Below are 18,037 nucleotides of genomic sequence, written 5' to 3'. Positions count from 1 at the left end.
AATTGACATTGTTGTGCCCAATGGTGCATTGTCAGCCTCATTTGCATGAATCGGTAACATAAAAACAAATGCATTTACTTATACAGCATTGGCAGCAACACTTATAGAGGGTAATTGATTTGATATGTCTAAGTAAATTTATATTAAGCATTTCAAGAGCATTAAATCACAAAATGAATGTAAATCTGTGATGAATGAATGTTCAATGTTGTTTATACAATACGTTGACTTTGCTCATGGCGTTTCAGAATCTTGTATTTAATATCTGTACAGCATAAACAAGAGAAACAAATGTGCATATCAAATCTGTCTGTAGTGCAATAACATGTAAGTAAAAGCAGAGACCATCAATTTAAAAAAAATCTTCAAGCTGTTTAGTTAGTGATGTTTACCGATATCTTATTTTGAAATTCATGCTTTTAACTTGGAAGGCATTTCCAAAGGTACTTCCGCTTCCTGCTTTTCAGTCCTCAATTCGTCAGTCAGCTGGTAGCGTGCAGTAGTCAATGACGAAGTGAGTGTGCATTCCAATTCAAATTCATGCGGATGAGTTCTTATCTGTGTTTAGTAAGAAAATGTGAGAGTTAATGCTCTTATATGTTAGTTTTTGGCAGATGTTTGCAATTGTTATCAACTTTAACTTTAACTTTAACTGGTAGAGTGTGTGGCTGTAACTTGCCAATATAAGTAATGTAGACCGAAAATACAGTACATTTTCATGCAAAACAACCTGTAAACATTTCTATATTGAAGTTTATTTGCATTTGGAGTGTAATTTGCTGTTAAATGTTAGAAGCACTCATATAGTTATTCCAAATGTAATTGTTTTCTTTCCTTTATTTCTCCAGATACTGCACTTCCGAGTTGATTAAATGGTTGAGTTCAACTGAAGACTCGCGTTCTCTCTTACCGGAGCCCCCCGTGGTGGTGAATCAATCCCAAATGACCAGTTCAGAGGTTCACTCCTCAACAATCATCATCATCAGTACAAATGTAAGTATGTACAATCTAACGGTTTCTTGCTACAGTCGAAACGTAGATTGACACATCAGTCCTGGGCATATCGTCGTCTCACTCCTCGCTCCTCGCTCAGCAGTTTCACAACCCTGCACAGGATAAGGAGTCGAGATAATAGATGAATGGCTGGATTGATCTTAAAGCATGCGTCGAAATTGCCACTTAGGTTTCCACTCCATTGAAAATAAAAATGTCATTATACGATCTCAGTTTCCCAAGCATTTGATATTTGAATGGTGCTCTACTAATGGGTTCATGTTGCTATGGTAACTACATTGGAGGAATGACATTGAGGGCTCTAATTTTGTAGACAGCGGACATGCGCTCAGGCGTAAAAAATGTCGCATCTTGATTTTCGTGCGGGTGCATGCCTCGTTTAGTTTAAAGGAAATGAAAGGAGCTTCCATTGGCTGGTAAGCGAGTTAGCTATGTTCACTCCCACAACAGTGCAAATTATTTAGTGTTCTCTCCCACAACGATGCAAATGACGGTTTATTTTCTGTGGTTTTTATTTCGCTTAACAGGGACTTTGCAGTTGAATTAGTAGTTCTGAAACAGAACTACTCATGCCAATTTCTCATGAGCTAAAATAAACTAATCAAACCTCCTACTAGTCAAACTACTGTTAAGGGTCCACAACTGGGCCATTTATGGCTCATAGAACTTGAGTAAAAGAATGTAAGTAACTCTGTGTCGCTCTTCGCCCAGTGACAGAGTCCGTGTAGCAATGCGAGGGAGCAGCCCAGACACCCTTGAGAAAACTTGTCATTACTTGTGTCTGATCGTATTCATTCCGTCACCACCCACAGCTTGTGATCAGAGATTAGAGTTGAAATTTAAAATGACTCAGAAATGACATTTCAGCAGTTTTGCTTTCATTTTACTGTCCTTTCACATTGTTTGAAAAATTCCGTCACGACACTAAGATGGCATACTTTACAGATGACGAGAACAAACGGGTTATTTAACTTTACACGTCAAATATTTCCAATGTGCGTCTGCTTGACTTAAATTCTCCAAACGAGTGACAAACGTGGTTAAATGGGCAATGCTGTATGTACGAAAACCCTGCAAATAAGGAAAACAAATGTCAATTTCCTCCAATTACTTGAAAATAATGTAAAAAATTTACTCGTGTCTTTTTTCAAAACTGTATTAAAATAGCAACACTGCATACGATTACCCTCCCTCCATTTGGCCATATGACACCCAAAGGAAGTCATTTACCACACATGGTGAGATAATATCGCACACAGCATGAAGGGGCTAATATTGTAACATTCTGGGCAGCTGTAATAGCCAACACATTGTTGAACTATGGATAAGACCGAACCGATTGCAAAATAATAACTGCTCTCTACTGTAACTAGAAGCGAACATCATGAACTTCAAGATTTTATTCATAAGAATGATGGTTAGCTTTATCCAGCCAATAAAGCCAAAAATCTAATTAACAAAGAAGTAGAATTTCCATTTTTAAACATTTGCTGTACATTTCAAATATGTATGTCTCATTGAAGAGTATTATACGTATTTTAGGTAAAATATTTAAAAGTCTTTTCATGGGGATAGAAAAGGCACCAAATGACCCATATACGATTTGAAAAGCCTGGCTGGTAAAAAAATATATATATATATATTTTATTTATTCAACATTCGTGACTCTGGTCGTCTTGTGCATGATATTAGTGTTCTTGCTTGTCATAAAAAAAACTGGTGCATCTGGATTTTCGTGCCATTGCAAGTCTCGCTTAGTCTGGGAAATTGGCAGACTACGCTGCGCTGTGCTGGGCATTTTACACCCCCGTCCCGGTGCTCCTGACAGAAAGTAAACTCGACTTAAGACCTGTTCGGATCAGGTCTAAGTTGTGGCGCAGGTGGTGTACGGCGATTTGGTGAATTTGACCAATTGAAAGAGAAAGACAGGAGTCTCCTCCATTGATCAGGAAGCAAGTCGAGCTGTGTTCAGTCCCACGACGGCGCCTTTCTAACAAAATACCACAAGAAAGAAAATTACACACATTCACACAGTTTTACAGCACTTTGCGCTAGACTTGCGCCGGGCATGAAAATAGGGACCACATTATAGCTTTTGATTTGAGCTTTATTTCAAGGCCCTGTTTCTTCACGCTGACTAACATAACAGGCCTTCGAACAAATGGTCCTGCTTTGTGGCTTATGCTGTGATCGAAAATTGGAGCGACTCTAAGAAAGGTGTGCCCACCATAGAGAAAGCACAGCAGTGTCTCCACATCATCAGACTGCTAATAAAAGCCAGTACAGACCTACAGAGGGTCAATCGAAAGCATTCGTACCAGTGGCATCATGATGTAGTTCGATAACAAACTGCAGAGCCTCATGTACTCCCTGACCTCCTCACTGAATATTGCAGGGTGAAGCCTAGCATATCCGCAGGGACAAAAAAAAATAATAATGCAGCTCATGTTCTTTTCAAGTGGAATACATAATACAAGCAGTACATTACAGGACAGAGAGCATCCCTACTTACAGAGCATATGTTTGTAATAGCTTTCCCTCAACCACTGTCAGACTGGATAATCATATCGTATCACGTAATCACAAACAGTAATTGTAGCAGGCCAAAATTACTTCTAAAAAAAAAACCAAATTTTTTGCTTTGCTGCAACATTTTTTTTTAAAATCAGAAAACAGTTTGAAAATTGTGATAATGAATAAAATAGAGCAAGGATGAGCCCGTTTGTTCAAAGTCTTGCATGATTGCCTTTAGAAATTGATGTTGGGATTAAAACCTGTTCACATGACATGCCAGCGTAAAAAAGTGACGCTAACCAACCAGGGACATGAAATTCCCCTGAGGAAAAGGATATGCGATTATCATATGTAATATCCTGCCTGGATGCGTGACCACTGCAGCCATACCAGCATTAGTTCTGTTCCACTTACATGGATCAGGTTCCAGAAACCTCCAGCATCACAGGACCTTCAAATCCATAAAATATTTTTTTTTTCAAAAAAAAATCAATTTTTAACAGCCTCTAACGTATTCCATGGGTTATTTATCCCAGAAATTAAATTAAATTTATGGATCAACTCAATTATTATTCAAGTTCCTTACTTTCATTAAGAGGACCAAATCATGACTTATACTGATTTGCTAGCGCACGTACTTCATGGTAGGAGAAAAAAAAAAAACCATCTTGAAACCTTTTTAATATTTCACACACACAGCACAGAATGGTCCCCTGTCTTGACCCTCGAAGTCTTTACGTATTCTACAGTATAAATGTGTAATTTACTGATTAAATATACAGAGAGGAATCCAATTAATACCACCAAAATATGGCAACGTCATTTGGAATGCTCTGTTTCTTTTAACAAGAATTTATTGTCATAATGAATTTTCAATGGAACATTCACCTCCAATACCGCTCAAAACATTTCTTGTAACATAACTTTTTTTTTGTTCTTAATCCGCTTGATACATGCATATTTCCCCTTACATTATCATTATTGTAGCTGATCAGTCAGCATTCCCTTACGTATATCCTTATGTATGTACCCTCTTTATATATTGCTTCTCTGGCTCTTTTTGCTTGAGATATCTCCTGAGGAAATTGGCTGCACAAATTGAATTGAAGCGTTTGCCCTGATGTTTGGAAGATAACAGGTCATGTTCTATACAATCTTCCATTCTTTTAATAAATACAGTTTGCATGATGTTGCATATTTTCAGCAAGAGAAAGGGAGGTGCTGAATGATAAACAGTGAGTGAGTGAGTGAGTGAGATGGACAGAGCTGTGTAAATGTTTTGATGGTTGAACTTTCTGCCACCTCAAATAAGCATAAATGATTTGCCATGTTGGCCGACATTGAAGGGGATCTTGGCCAAAAAGCTACTGTGAGTGCAGAAGATGAACAGACGGGTTAAAAAAAAAAAAAAGCTTAAGTGAACAAAAACAAAAAATGCAGAAAGTCAAAGAAGTGTTGAAGGCAGCAGCAAGGAAGACGAATTGTTGGTGCAAATGAAAGCAATTGAATGTGCTGTATTCATCTAATGACAAATTATGAATAGGTGTCAGTCTAGAGGGCATTTGAAGGTATGTTCGACATAATTGTCTCTTTCTCTCGGGCCTAATGAAGCAGTGATCGCTTGGTAAAAGCGAAATGACTTGAGCATTTATGACTTTGCCGACATTGTCATTTTGAATTGTTTTAAGACACCAAACACTTTGCTCAGCTCAAAAACCGTGACTCATAATCTCGTTTGAGTGTCAAGCTTTGATCCTCAATGGTGCAATGCGATCACTGTGCTGTTTTTTTTTCCACTTTGGTTCATTTCAAGTCAGCAACCAGTCAAACTGCTGGGCATGGTATTTGTTTCAAGGAGTGCACACATGCTTGATTGATATTTGAATATTTGTAGGCCTGGAGGAGTCACAGATAAGTTTTCGTGGGAAGAACAAAGACCAAATTGGCGCCGTTTACGTTTTGTGTGTCGACATACGGTAGATATGCCAGAATTAACATTAGATATTCATGCAGTATGTGGCCGGTCCCTATAAAAAGGGAGGCACAAAGATTTCGGGAGACTGCATTCACTTTGACATCTGTAGTACTTGACCAGAATAAAATCATTTTTCCAACCAACTAGGCTGAGTCAAAAGTTGTTTTATAATCAACCGGCCGTCACTGGAACACAGAAAATACGAGACAGTCCTCCAAAAAAATACAACCACATAGGTTGTATAGAAAAGGTGCCAAATTACGACCAAGTGTTATGTATTTTTGTTTAGCGGCCTCTATTAGGTATGTTAAATAGCGCAAAAATCCAAAAGGGAAACTCGAATGCGGTCCGTCTTGTCTAAAGACAAGTGTTTATCTGACTGAGCTATGTGGCCAGTGATTTGATTTAGGGCGCGCTCACACTAGGGCCGTTGTACCGTGCCCAAGCACGCTCGCTGCTTAAGTCCGGTAGTGTGAGCGCAATCGAGCCGCGCCCGAGTACGGTTCGGATCCCCAGTTTAGCACGATTGGCGGAGGTGGGCCAGAGAACGGTACAGTTGGCCGCACATGCGCACAGCCGCGGCGAGTGGTCGCCGCGCGAAATTTATAGCGAGCGACCAGAACTTTTGACCATACGACAACCAGAGCGTCCCTAGCAAAGAGATGGCAGCAGCAAAGGGCTCACGTTGGTCTGACGATGAAGTGCAGTCCCCCATGATGACGTCTTCTTCTTGCGTGAATCAACATGATGACATATATTTCGGCGCCAACTGGGCCCCGGGTACCGTTTGGTTAGAGTGATGTGAGTGCGAGCCGGAGGTGGGCAATCAATGTATTCAAAATGGTCTCTACTGTTATACTGTCTTGGCCGCCCACCCACAACAGGGTACATGGGCTCAGCCTATCCGATGTGAAAATGTGTGACCCGATGGTCTTAACTGCGTTCAACTGGATAAGTGTGCCAGAGTGCTGATAGATAGGAAGGCGCCAAGCCAGGACCGGTCACAGCGACACAACGGCCAAGCTCAAGCTAACCTATCTAATCATTAAGAGGCCGAAATCTAACAACTAGAATGTTCATCTGTCGAGCAATCACATAAAGAAATTGCTAGTTTGCTACAACGTAATGCAATACATTTGGTACTTGAAGTGCACAGTATAATAAACAGTTTGTGCTGATCTGCTGCAATTTCAGATTGTAAAAACACGTGTTGCTGGGCTGTACAGATTGTGTTTGTGCAGTTTCTGTTTTTGGACCTGTGAGCAGGTTTGTTTATACAGTGTGGACAGTTTGTGGCCCCCAGACTGTTAACTTGAAAGGCATGGTTTGGCCGGTTTGATCTCACAGGAATAACCTGCTTTCCACGGACAGATGCTACATTTTATTTCATCGCTGTAGTAGGTAGTAAGGTACTGCAGTTGTAAATCACCACAACTGGATAGACAAGCTCTCCGGCTTCATTAGTTAGAACGTTATATTTTTTTTTTATTGCCAGTTTATACTGGAGTTATAAATCCAGCTCAGTGATGCTGGATAAAATACAACCAAGGGTCGATGGATGTTATTGTCTTTTTTAATGAATCCTCATTTTAGAGATCATGTAAACATGCCACATCACCCATGAAAGTGTGTCATGTGTGTGTGTGTGTGTGTGTTCATGTGAAACCGACGTACTTCTTTCAAGGATTCTCAAACTATGGTGTACACACCTCTTGTGTTTTGAGGTCATGGCCTCCTTTGCGGAAAGTCTGAACAATAAGGATTGGACAAAGTGTTTCTCATTAGTCTCGGTCTTCAACTATAATTGATCGTATTTATCCAAGTGTTATTTGTTATTTGCTAGACCTGAATTGTACTTCTGTTTTTTTGTTTGTTTTTTTCATTTCTGGCTAGTGACACTCCTTCCTCATTCCAAACGGTGAAGACCAATCTTTTTTTTTTTTTCTTTTTTTTTTTTTTCTTCTAAGAGCTCAGTATTGTTCATTCGGAAATGTCATGTGTGGTGAAGACCAATCTATTACCACTCCTCATCTATTACTGTATGTGCTCCCCTGAAACTCAGAATATTGCAGATAGCTTCGCGTCTCTAAAGAAAGCATCCTGCTGGTGGACGTAATCAGCATCACTCTGATCGTTCCATCTTTTTCCTCTTGTTCCGTTTCATCTTTTTTGGGATCAGAGTCCTTCCCTGCTGTCCATCAACTCAATTTGACTGCGTTTCTTTTCCATTTTATGCCCTACAGAGGGTGCCTTTGAAAATCCTTATTCCCAAAGTGCAATTTCTGTCCCTGTAAAGGAAATAAATAAGTAAATATGCCAGATCAACTGTTGTTTGGGGGGAATGGTTGGAACTAATGGTGTGCAAAAGATAAAGGATGCAGCAATGAAAAACCAAAAGAACAATGTGATTGATAGTCGCAAAGGTATTGAGAGAAAGAGGCTGCAACGTGCGTTGAAAAAGAGATAAAAATTCCCATGGTTCGAAACCATCTGGTTGTTGCGGCAATTGTACTTCGTTATTTCCCCTGCAGAGATCATGTGAGTTGTTTTCCTTCTATCACACCATTAGGCCTTCCACTCCTTTCAGTCTGAATTATTGTGGTATAACACATCATTAATATTCCAAGTGAAATCCTCACCAGGTTTGAGTTTGATGTGAAGTACACCTCCATCAAAGACTGGTGTTGAAATGAAGAGCAGCTTCTGTAAGTCCAGTTAACTGTAACAGTCATTAAAAAGAAGTTGGCTGACATTTCATCAAAATCAAAAACAGAATCTTCTTCTTTTTTTGGGGGGGGACATTACACAAAGAGAGCTTGCTAAAGTTTATTTGGAAACTTAAAGCCCAATCTCACTGGTAGGTAAAAATATTCTGACAGAAAACAATAAACAAGACGACTGTATTGAAATAATCAGTTGCAAGCACAACCTACAAGAGAACCGAGCAGGCCTGTAAAAGATAAAGCGACGTGAAGAAGACTCCCAAAGACAAGTTTGAACAAAGGGTGCAGAAACCAAAGCGCGGAATACAACATAACAAATCACACACGAAAGGACAAACGAGAAAACACAAGTAGGTAGCAGACTCGCTTAAGTTGAGTTGTGATACCTAACAAATTGCTTTACGTGTCCCGCAACTTTCAAGGGGATCATTTTCTCTGGTGGGGGAGGATGTTTGTGTTGTAATGATGTCGCTACATGTATGACACGCTTGTTCACTTGACAGATCTAATGACAGTGCAAATAAGAGTAAACCACACAAGTTGCATATCACATGCTAAAAATAGCTACGCTCCTTTAAGTCACTTTGAAACTAGAGAGCATCCTGTTGTGCAGTAGTGACGGCTTTGAGGGCTTTGGTTGCCTCCCTCTGTTTAATATCCCAAGGTGACGAGCAGCTCCATTAAACATTGTCAAAGTGTGATGTATTTCAAATCAGCTTGCGGTTGACGGAGGGGCTAAAAACGTGGCACGGCTCGCCTGCAATGGTGTCAACTCCGGCTTGTGTTTATTTCCTTTCAGTGTCTTCAAAGTTGAGTAAACAGCATAATCGTTGGCGCGGTCATGGTCATATTTTAGGATCTGAGGAATTCGTATGCTTAAAATGCTGCCTTGGCGTAGCTACACTGATGTATATGTATTAAAAAACCCGAGGCAACAATTTGGTATGGTACAAGCGGATTCAGTATACTTAGAATACTGGTGATTCGATTTTCAGCAAACAAGTTGCCATGTCGCTGTAAGATGCATGAGTTCAATCGTAATCAGCTCTTCTTAGTACAGTCTTACTACAGCTTATCAGTGAAATGTTGGTAATCAGTGGACAAACAAACTTGATACTCTACCCCCCCGTCTGTATTTTTTTATAATTACACACTAAGCCTGTTCTGACCATTTCTCTTTGACTCTGGCTCTGGGTGTGTATACTTTATATCACACGCAAAATATCTACAACTTTAGTTCAGTGAGTTTTAGAGTAGAACGTGCAAGAGACTAAACAGCGTTGACATGCAAAGCCATCACACAATGTTATAAAACAAGCATCCCTCTGCGGATGACACAATGTCAGTGTTATTTAGGTACTGCTGTCTTGAGAACTCGGCAGTGCGATAAAACTGACAGCCCCTTCGTAATTGCTTTGATAAACACGACAGTGTTTTTTTTTCTTGAGAAAAAAAAGTAATCACTTTGCACTATCAATCAACAGTTTTTAATTTCCATAATCACAGAACTCCAGGAGCCTGGCAAGCAGCCGTTAGTGTTGAGTACACGCTCTGCCAGTGAGCGTTTGGCAGAAAAGATTAATTTTGGTCATTCTCAACCTTTTTGTCTGTTCCCTGCCCAGATTCAGAGTTTAATGGGAATTACTCTTTGTGGACTAAAGATTCAAGCTCATTAATGTACATCATTTTCACAGATACCAGAACAACCTCTTAAACGCAAAATTATGTTAGATGAGCTTGTCATGAGGCTATGTGCAGGAAGACGCATTATGACTCATTTGTCTCAAGCTACGTCAGCTATTTTAGCAGTTCTCTTTTGGCACGAGGGTTGTACTGTATCTTTTTTGGAGGAGATCACAAGTGACCTTAAAATGACAGGGAAAGTTGTTTTATAGTTAGTACACTAGACTAGAGGAAGCGGACAATATTTAACTCATTCACTTCCAGCCATTTTCACTGAAGCAATACCCTTCACTCCCGGCTGTTTTACTGTATTTTTTGACTGATTTTGCCCCCAGAATATTGTGTTCTATTGATAGAAAAACATGGAGCCTACCAAAAGCAAGATTAGAGTCTCCAATTCCATCAGGAAAAAAAAGTTTCATCATTATTCACAAATCTGTTTAGAACAATGGGGAAAGGAGCCTTTTTGCAACATGGCCCTGGTTGATCTCTTTTGCTCTGCTGCCATCAGCTGGCCATTTTTTAATAACTATCATTTCTTCAACCGTTCTGTGCAGTTGAGAGGCTGCATCAAAGCCTTCTAGCATACACAACTCCCCCCCCCCCCCCCAAAAAAAAGACATCAAAAACGTATAAGTATGTCTTTGGGACACTTAAAACATTTAAAATAGAACATATTTATAAATTTTTGGGAGCAAACGAGTAGAATGTGCAATTTAATTAGTACAGTTTAATGTAGCAAACCACTATTTCAAATTTTACACTGTTGTAGATTTCAGTGGTTGCACAAGTTGATGGTGATTCCTTTGTGTTCCACTACATAATAAACCAGCAATACAAAATGGCGTGCCCTCAGACCTCGTGTTTATCCCAGCAACAAAATACAAAATAACCACAATAGTCTTAAAACACTAGATTACCTGCGCTAGCAATTTGTTATCCTCTTTATTCTGTTTCGATCACAATAATTGGTTGCAATCTCACCGAGATGCCACTTACACGCTCGCAGGTTTTAACTGCAGTGAGCCCCGCTCCAAAGTTCTCCAACCACTGAAATTGCTGTAATGAACATGACTCATCTATAGACCGTCCTCAGTTGTTTTCGTGAGCCATTGAGACTGACTTTGTTTAATCTCTTGTTCATATCAGTCGAATGATTGTTTATAATTTGGGGGCTCAACAATAAGTCCATAACTACAAAATCGTGGGCTCTGCATAACGTATCTCAAATCTGTTTTCATTGGTTGAATGCTAACAAAATAGTGCACCTAAATGACTTTTCAAAGTAAAAGCAGAAAAGGCATTTTAAACTTGACAGTGATCTTCACGCTGACAGCCTGTAAGATAGCCTATATGTGATGCCTATTTAACATTATATTTTCATCATTATTGGCATTTCTCTTCTATGTATGCTTTATAATTCTAAACATTTTGCGGTAATGACTATACCGTGATTGTTGGTGGGTTACATTTACTTCACTGCTAATGCATACACAGTGTGAGAGAGTAGTGGCACATGGCTGTTGATGAGGAAACAGGAAGCAAGACATTGTTAGCCATTAGGTGAAATAGGTTGCGACCTGTTGTGAGGTGTTAGTTATAATTATATCTGGATGCCTCTGGGTCCGAGAGGCATGCGCGTTGAGTGGGAAAATGCATTGCAGCTTGTCCGTGCAGGAATGCCACATTTGCACTTGTGTTCGGTTTCCAATAATATTACAAGGCATTGGCGATGACGTGCGCAGTTTTTTAGCACTGAAACTGGATGACGCAGTAGCAGAATTGTTGGTAGGACTGTTATGTTAATTATTATTAAAAAGCAATAAAAATATCAAAATTAATGATAATTGTATTTTATTTGGTCAAATAAGTTATAGTAATGACATCACTGTTCAACATTTTCATTTTTTGTTTTTTGATTTGCAAATTGAAAATGGAAACAACAAATGATGTGGCTTAAATGTATTATATTCATGTTAGTTTTAAAATTAAAGGCCAGCAAAAACGGTTTGCTGAAATATTACATTTGTTTTTTAATGCCTGCAATATGTCACTGTTTTTAAAAGTGAAGACAATTAGCAATGTTGGTATTTTAGCAAGAAACATGAAGTCGATACGTTACATAAAAGGATGTGGTGGGCCAGATCTGGCCCCCCGCGCCTTGAGTTTGATCCCCTGTGCTTTAGACCAAGCATTGCAGTCTTGATTTCTTTTTAGAAGGCTGTAGGAAAGCACAGTATTTTTATTGTATTTATTTTTTAGTGGCAACATTGCTTCTAAAATTTTTACTGCTACTGCATTACAGAGAAACTATGCTTGCACAGAGGGATTGTGCACAAATAAACTGTTCCTCAGTGCAAAACAATAGATGAAAGCCAAGCCTGCATTAAAACTATACTATTGTGCAGTTGCTTGAGTCCAGACCTTTTAAGAGGGAGAAACATTAGAGAACAAAAGAGAATAGAGAGAAGAGGAGGAGAGACCATTTTGGAAGCCAAAATTGTTGCTATCAATTTATTTTTAAGCAAATTATTGTTCCAATACAACGTTTCTCTAAAAGCATCTCAATAAATGAACTACATTCTCTTGTGAAGTTAATCGACAATAAGATAAGACAAAACTCAACTTTAGCCAATTTTAGTTTGGCGCAAGTTGATCCCAAAAATTTCTCTCATCTTTATATAAAACAAAGTTCAAAGAGAAGTCATGAACTTTTAATGTATGTTGGCGTTACTTCAAGCTTTGGGTTTGAAAGACCAAGGTTCGTCCTTGCTTCTAATGAACTCTCTGAAAAGTGTGGAATTAAATCTCTTCAAGGATCGCACTTTGAACGATTCCTATGAAACATCCACACCTCCTCCATTTTGTGTTTTATGTTATTCCCTTAATGCTGTGGGTGGGAATAATTTCACATATGCACTTCCTCATTCCTCAGTGTCCCAGGTTTTAATTGATGTGATGTCTACAGTTGCTAATGTATAATTAAGGCTCTAATTGCAAACATTTGTTTTGTGGATATTCTGTAAATTGTAAATGTGTCCACAATGGCGTCTTTATAAAAATTCAAACAACCGACATTCCTATAAGGCTTTTTTTGTATTTGCTTTATTAGTTATGTGTCACTCGTCTTTCACATCTTGCGGCAGGCTGATTATAACCATTTGCTATTTTTAGAAGTGGTTTTGTGTCGGCCAGGATTATATTTTGCATTTTGATCACGCTATCCTTTACGAGCTTGGGTCCACCTACATTTCACTACGGCAGATTCAGAACTCACCAAGACTGAGCGGGAAGCGCACTGCTTCCGCCTGCTCGCCATCGCCATTATCCTTCCGGGGGAGCCGCCCCACAGCCGGTAACGCCTCTCAAGACTCTGTTTATTCCGATTTTTAACATTACGACCTCAATTTATGTCAAAAGGTAGCCCAAAGTAGCAGTTTGTAAGCAGCTCAAGGCCCCAGTTCTGACTGAGCAGCGCATCGAGGTCTCGGTTCCAGCTTAGTGACTGCTCAAGGCTCCGTTACTGCCTGTGTCATTAACTTGTGCACTTTTGGATCGTGCGGCCCAAGCTGCCACGCCAGCCACCTGTTATTCTGGTGGAGCACGTTCTGCAGCCACCATGAGATGTTTCTGCGGCAGCGCACATCTGGCGCTCGTCCTCAGATCCTGCTGTGGATGCACATTCGCCTGTGCTCGGGCTGCACACAAAGGAGAAGCACTTTAAGAAGGAGGACTATGTTCACTAATCAGCAGATGAAAGAAAAGTCTTGTGTTTATATTTTTGGCACCCGCCCTCTCACTCTGCTGTGAAGATGCAAATCCTGTGGCCGCATTCCACCTGTGCTCCGGCTGCGTACATCCTGCGGTCACCATTTGTCAACCGGTGACAATTGAACTAAAAGTGAATTTTATCATTGAGACTGAGATTAGACGGATTAAACAAAAGTGTTGTGTTGATATTTTTGGTCAATACATATGACTCTTTAAAACATAAATAATAGTGTCACTATTTCTTCTTTGGAAATATGTCAAATTTGAACAAATTCCAGGTGGAACCCGACTGAAACAGGTTTACTTTACAGCAGTGGTCCCCAACCGCCGGGTCACGGACCAGGACCGGGCCGTGGGCCACTTGTCAAGGAAGATGACAGGAGCATGGGTCATCCTACCCCTCACAGAACCAACTCCTCACAACAACAGAAAAGAGTAAATATGGGGAAAATACACATATATAGGATATACATCAAACGTAACAGCGGCATTGTGCACATTGTTTTGGCGGTGAGTAATTCTGCGAGAACAGAATTAATTGCAACGTCCATTCGTCCATGTTAGGTTTGTTTATTTGCCCCGGCGTTGGTGCTGACTTCTGAAGGAGGGCGCTGCTAATCTAGTTACATAAAAATGTACATATTTATTGCTATATCTACAAAATACCCAAGTTTTTGTGTTGCTCGTATCATTCATAAGCATTACCATGATGACATCACCATAATAAAGCGTTGTTACCCTTGTTAGGGTGTTGCTATTACAGGTACATTAAAATCCATAGTGGATTTCCGTTTGTTGTTGTAGCCTTTTATTAATCAGCCGCCGAACTGCCATGCATCCCCCCAACCCACTGGGTTGCCGGTCCACAAAAGTTGTGGACTTATGTGAACCTGTCCGTGGTGAAAAAAGGTTGGGGACCACTGCTTTACAGTACAACTGAACTCTCTTCACGGCTTGCATCCACGTGTCCCCCGTCTGCATGATTTTCACCACTTCCATCTGACATGATCTCTCATTCTGTTTGCTGTCCTCCTTTCCTCTCTCACCCTTGAAATTAATAGAAGGCCTTAGAGGGTTACTTGAATACAACTTTAATCATCTTTCTAGCCTGTCTTGTGTGTTAAGCCTCTACTGGTTGGCAGCCAGTGACTGCTGATGCTTGTTAGCTCCGTGGCTTTGACTGTTAAATGTGTTGCGGGGAGAGTGTGAACCAGGGAGATTGATACAAACATTGTAATGCTGAAGAAGCTAAAAGGAGCACAAGGTTCACACAAAGGCCAAAAAATGCAGAAACAGGACGGTGTAGACGAGCACAAATGTAGTGATATCTGGAAGTCTTGAGACAAAGATCCATGGCAATTGGCGATTCCACTGCTGAGGACACTGCCATCTACCGAACACAATTTTCCACCAATTTTCATGTTTGGTGCGAAAGACTGCAGGAAGCAACCACCTTCTTTTCTTCTCTCTACCTATAAACTTTTGTAAATGTGGGTGGAGAGTTGTACAACTGTACCGCAACTCATGTGTGAGTAATCGTGTGAATGTGTGGTGAAATATGTTAATTATATAAATACATTTAAAGTGTTTGCTCCAAGTGTTAGAAATACTGTACAGGCAATTAATTTGTTGCAACAGTGAAATTATAAAAAAGTATTTGGACTGTTTTTATGATTTTATATATTTTTTTTACTTCACAAACCATTCTTCTCCTACTCTAATTTAATGTGATTATACCGGGAACAGCACAAAGCCTTGCTCTTGGGCCCTCGTTTATATTTTTGCCATGCCTAGCCTACAGTTCCATTTTAATGATTACCTCCTACCTGTCGCGTTAGGGTGCTGTGACACGTAGGAGCCAGCAGTAAAAGGGAATGTTGTTTGCAGTCAATTGTTGCTTCCTTTGCTCTGGGGTGAGACACCTGCAGTTAGAAGCAGAAAAATGTTTTAATGCAAATTTGCATCCACTTCTGACATGGTTAGCCTAAAGCTAGAGACAAAAATGAAGGAAGTGCTTGAGACAGTGAGACGGGAGAGTGACAAGTACCACAAGCAAAAGTAGCAAAAAAAAAAACCATGTAGAAGTTTTGTTTTGCTTCTAATTACAAAGTGCACTTCAAACAAAAAATTCGAATGAGGTTATATGAGGGTTAGGGTTAGCTGGTCAATCCTACCCACTCGATGGCATCACTGAGTGTGCATTTCTGGTCCGGCGTTCAACTGTTTTCATTATTAACAAATATATTTTTTTCAACAGCTGTGTTAATAATCAGGTTTACTCCCGAGTTAGTTCTCCTCCAGTATAGAGGCATTGAGCCATTTCTGTTTTCAGTCAACATGCTCTCTCTGGGTCAATTGTTAAGCGGCTTTCATAAAATGTCATGCCACTATGTCGATGATACTCGGATCAATTTCTCGGCCGAACTCAATAACTTGAACCAGCTGGCCTCCCTTCATCAGTGCTTGGCTGCCGCCAAAGAGAGCATTACACAAAAAAATTTTCATCTTAAGCCTGACAAAACTGATGTTCTTCATATCGGACCTGAAATCTTTTGACGCTGCAGTTTATTGGCTCACTTTACACACACAGAGAGAGAGAGAGAGAGAGAGAGAGAGAGAGAGAGAGAGAGAGAGAGAGAGAGAGAGAGAGAGAGAGAGAGAGAGAGAGAGAGGAGAGAGAGAGAGAGAGAGAGAGAGAGAGAGAGAGAGAGAGAGAGAGAGAGAGAGAGAGAGAGAGAGAGAGAGAGAGAGAGAGAGAGAGAGAGAGAGAGAGAGAGAGAGAGAGAGAGAGAGAGAGAGAGAGAGAGAGAGAGAGAGAAAAAAAAAAAAGATATATATATAGAGATTGCCTATGTGCCTTTGAGCCTCCACAACTCCATCTCCCCACAGCTATCCGTGACAGACCGTGAGAAATCTTAGCAAGACTGAAAGGGGGGGAAAAAATGTCCAAAATCCTGCGACCCGCTATTTTGGGCACACGAGGTTACCGTGACCGCCGGGAGCACAGTGTAAACAGAGCCTAACATTGCTAAGTGTTCCTTTGGTATTTGTGTGCATGGCATGACTGGACATTCATTCTATCCCGTCACCCCTTTAGGCAAAGGAGTTGTTTGGGCACAAAAGCTTCATGTCGGCATGCATGTGACAGACAACAAGAGTGACAGCTGGGATGAGTGAGTCAGTGTGCTGCACGCAGCTCCACCATACGTCAATATTTGTGCTTATTTTAGTTTGAAAGACGACAAACAAGTAAGCCGAAGCACAACAGCAACGTGTCATCCTCTCACAACATACTGTACATCACCAGCTGAATATTTGGCCAACAATTTGGCACCAGCAATAAGCCACGAGGGAGTTTTTTAGAGTTTGGTGAAATAAGCATTATTTTTGTGTTTTTGCCATAAAAGATTGTGGAGGGACTACAACAAAACTTGCCATTTTCAAATAATACGAAACGTAAATAAAACATGACAAAATCAAACTAAACCCAACCCATGACAGAAAAGCAACAAAACTAACCCTAATCCAAACCATGGCAAAAATAGATGGTGTTATTTTGTTACTGGTGACATGTATAAATGTCATGTTAGTATTAGCTAAAAAGTTTGTATGTGTGAAAATGTTAGAACAATTACATGTCTTTACCGTTGTTAGAATTGTATAGAGTAAAGACAAGTATATTAAAAAGTTTGTTGTCTTTGCCATTATATGCATTTTTTTCTTTACCATTTTGCAACAAAGGAATTTCATTGAGCCACCGCCATTTGTTTTGTCTATGGGTTCTATCAACAAAGATGTGGCGGAATTTAAATCGGGATAAGATTGATGCAGAACTTTAAAGGATGGGTGTTCTTTACTGTGTTGTATTGTGAAGTTACACAATTACTTTGTCAGTTGTTTTACCGCCAGTCAATAAAGTTGAGCCTTAACGTTAACAGCTGATTTAGTTTTATTAAAGAATAAGGTTGTTCTTCATAAAATCATTGAGTTTTATGATTTTTGGATGCAAGGCTCCATTGCGCATCCTGGTGTGAGGTGTGCTGCCAACTGGGTGTCCCGTGGGATACGAGTGGGCACAGCGTGAGGCACACTTTACTCGATGGCTGCCCCCCCCTCTTACTACTCTCCCCTGTATTTTGCCGTGACACGTTGTGGTTTGATTTGTAGTGAGTATGTCCGCCCAAACTAAGTCTTTGCCTTGTTCCTGATTCCTTGTTCCTTTAGGGTCAGTGCTGTCCTGATAAAAGTTAGTGGGTGGCTGTAATGCATTTGATGACTTGTTTTCAGATCTCCGTATAGTTTCGTCTTTGCTGTGGGAATGACCACAATTGTTGAAGATTTAATCATTTTACTTTTC

At 40.1% G+C, this 18,037-nt stretch overlaps 1 long non-coding RNA gene across 1 annotated transcript in view; it reads left to right on the top strand.

Moving 5' to 3' along the window:
• Positions 1 to 449: 449 nt before the first annotated feature.
• The window catches only part of LOC147168760 (uncharacterized), a 62,812-nt gene continuing 45,224 nt past the window's right edge, over positions 450 to 18,037 (top strand). Inside the window, exons 1-2 of the long non-coding RNA XR_015095956.1 lie at positions 450 to 514; positions 849 to 993. This is a non-coding gene — a long non-coding RNA (uncharacterized LOC147168760). The remainder of the gene's footprint in view (positions 515 to 848; positions 994 to 18,037) is intronic.

The sequence above is a fragment of the Leptonotus elevatus genome, chromosome 9 (assembly GCF_054856555.1).
Source record: "Leptonotus elevatus isolate MCC_2025b chromosome 9, RoL_Lele_1.0, whole genome shotgun sequence".
Classification (NCBI taxonomy): domain Eukaryota; kingdom Metazoa; phylum Chordata; class Actinopteri; order Syngnathiformes; family Syngnathidae; genus Leptonotus; species Leptonotus elevatus.
The sequence above is the reverse complement of the archived record's forward strand: the minus strand, read 5'-3'. Positions and strand labels throughout refer to the sequence as shown.